The following is a 2806-nucleotide window of genomic DNA, read 5'->3' as shown; positions in this document are numbered from 1 at the left end:
CAGCCAATCTTTTTTTTCAGTGTAGATAGACGGGCATTCTCTCTTTTTATTAGTAACTTTTCTTCCGAGAGGGGTCTTTTTTAAACTTTACACACACGTTCTGAATAGTATTAGAAAGGCACTTGTATAGTTTTAAAAAAAAACCCTTCTTATATAGAAAGCAAATTATTAATAAATTATATAAAATATTGTTATATATATTATTATATATATCATCTAAATGTTAACAATTGTTAAACAAAAAAATTAAAAAATTTTTTTTTCTTCACAATATTGAAGTAATATTAAAATCATACAATTTTTGTTTAAAAAATTTTTTTCCATTTTTTATATTTCCGATAGTATTCGGTTCGAAATAGAAATACCGTTTTTTTTTTTTCAAAGGAGTGTTTCACCCCTTAAACATGAATTAGCGCACGTATAAAAAAATACATGTCTTTTAGATTTTTGTGTTTAACAACATATTTCACGGAGAACCAAATCGGTGCCGGACAGTTGGGTAATGTCCCTTGTTAATTTCTTCAGTTATTCGATCTAGAATGTTTCCCTACCATATAACTATACTAATTAATTGCTGAACATTAATTGAAATTAATCACACTTTTATGAACGTAATTTTATTTTTTGTGACAATCGCCATTATTATTGATGTTATGCGCTTACTGAGGCCATGTGTGCATCTGAGTTTCCAAACTTGTATGTCAGAGTGGAGTGAAGTCCGAGTATTTATATAGGGTAACTCTGGCAAATACGCCGCGCTGGGATTTACGCCGCAGAAGTCAGAAAAAATAGAAGGAGTGGGGGTAATTTTCTCGCAACTACTCTGTTACATGCCTTTTTGTTATATTAATATTGAGTTATAATTTCAGCTTCTTACTGTTAATATTAATGAAATTATTATGAGTTGAATCGATATATGCCACCCTATAGGATATATGGCAAAAATGCAAGGGTTTCAAAAAGTTTATTTTTTAATACGAAAAATAAATATATATTTCAGATTTCTAATATTTTTTTCATAGTAGTAGACAGTACAAAGTTTTTACTGATATAGGTTAGTTTATTTTAAACATAATAAATAATACTTAATAAATTAAGTTTTTGATAAGTACGGCGTATATACCGGAGTTATCCTAGTATATTTACATCATGTGGTTGAAATATATAAAAAATGAATTCTTCTCGGTCAGTGATGGAATTCTTTATGAGTCAATTGTTTTTCTAATTACTTATACGTCCGTATAAATTTTTTTTTATATAAGATAATGAAAGTTGCATTGGTTGCATTATATTTTTTTGGCTCTTTATATTCGTTAGTACAAAAAATCATTCGAAAATATAAATCGCGCTAAACATCCAATCTTTACAATATGACTTTTCACTGTGAACTGTCTAATACTCGAAGAAGACTAACTAAAAATCGAAACGTTTTAGATCAATTGAATGAAAATGTAGTAGAAATATATAGTAACTTAAATATTAGATATTATATTGCTCGTTTATATAATCTCATTATATATTTTATTGTTAAGTCAAAAATTTTTTTACGATTTTCTATAACTATCTGGATTACTTTTCCTTTACATAATTACATAATATAAATAATTTTAAGTATATGTATAATTTTAAGTATATGTAAAAACTAAAAAAGTATCTATCCACATTTGAATAACATATAAGAGTATTGTAAGGACTTTTGATTTTGCTTAAAAAGAGAAATACATAAATAGAAAAATACAATCGGAGTGTACCTAATATCGTACGTACACTTACACCGTATTTATCTGTTTATTTATCTTTTAAGCTTTAAAATCATAAACTAAAAGTCTTAAAATATTCATATATACTTATTATTTTAGGTTAGGATATCTCGAAATCTTGATGTGATAGAATAATTCTGCAGCCGTATTCGGATTCAGCGCAAAAAAATTACGTAAGAAAACATTGTTAAATCCCAATCAACAAAACCATGCAGGCCTGTGTTATTAATTTATTTAATGTTATATTTATGATAAATATAAATAGATATTTCTGTTAAGTATTTTTTATTTGAATTATAATGTATTATATGTCTTATTAAGTATTTCCATAGCATTTACTACAAGATTTACAATAAATATGCTATAATGTTCATTCCATAATATTCAATAAATGTTTATGATCTATGCAATCTAAGACCACAAAAATATTTACAAAATATTTAAAATAAGTCTTATAAATTTGTGTGTTGTCTGGGTCTCTATTTTACCAATTGAATACGATTTTACACACGTACGATTTTAACTACATTAAGTATATAATCAAACTAAAAGTATCTATCCACATTTGAATAATAAGTATATATGAATAAGTATATATTTTAAGACTTTCAGTTTATGATTTTAAAGCCAAAAAAGCCGTTTTCAACCATATTTTAAATTAAATTTAAAATTATAAAAATTTTTGTTGTTAAATCCATCAACGGTATCATTTACTACTATACGACCTCATCAAAACCCATTTTGAACCATCTCAAAGCAATTTTTTCTTTCGGGGAGATATACTTATTCAAAATTCAATGAATTGTACCTCATAGGAGTCTACACTGTTAAATCTGTAGTGTCAAATTTAACCTAACGTGAGTCGCCACTGCTCCTACTAAATATATCGTTATTTTTTACCAAAACAATAGTTAAATTTAATACTATATCGTCAATTTGACACTATATAGTGTTAAATTGACACTGTATAGTGTCAAATATAACCGTTGTTTTAGTATAAAATAATGATATGATTGAGTAGGAGCAGTGGCGACTCACGTTAGGTT

General features: G+C 26.3%; 1 protein-coding gene across 7 annotated transcripts in view; it reads right to left on the bottom strand.

Annotated features, from left to right (window-relative positions):
• The window catches only part of LOC108728893 (uncharacterized), a 146413-nt gene that overhangs the window by 59639 nt on the left and 83968 nt on the right, over positions 1–2806 (bottom strand). The window lies entirely within an intron of this gene.

The sequence above is a fragment of the Mycetomoellerius zeteki genome, unplaced genomic scaffold, assembly GCF_001594055.1.
Source record: "Mycetomoellerius zeteki isolate Tzet28-1 unplaced genomic scaffold, Tzet1.0 scaffold656, whole genome shotgun sequence".
In the NCBI taxonomy this organism is placed as follows: domain Eukaryota; kingdom Metazoa; phylum Arthropoda; class Insecta; order Hymenoptera; family Formicidae; genus Mycetomoellerius; species Mycetomoellerius zeteki.
This window is presented reverse-complemented; position numbering and strand designations above follow the sequence as displayed.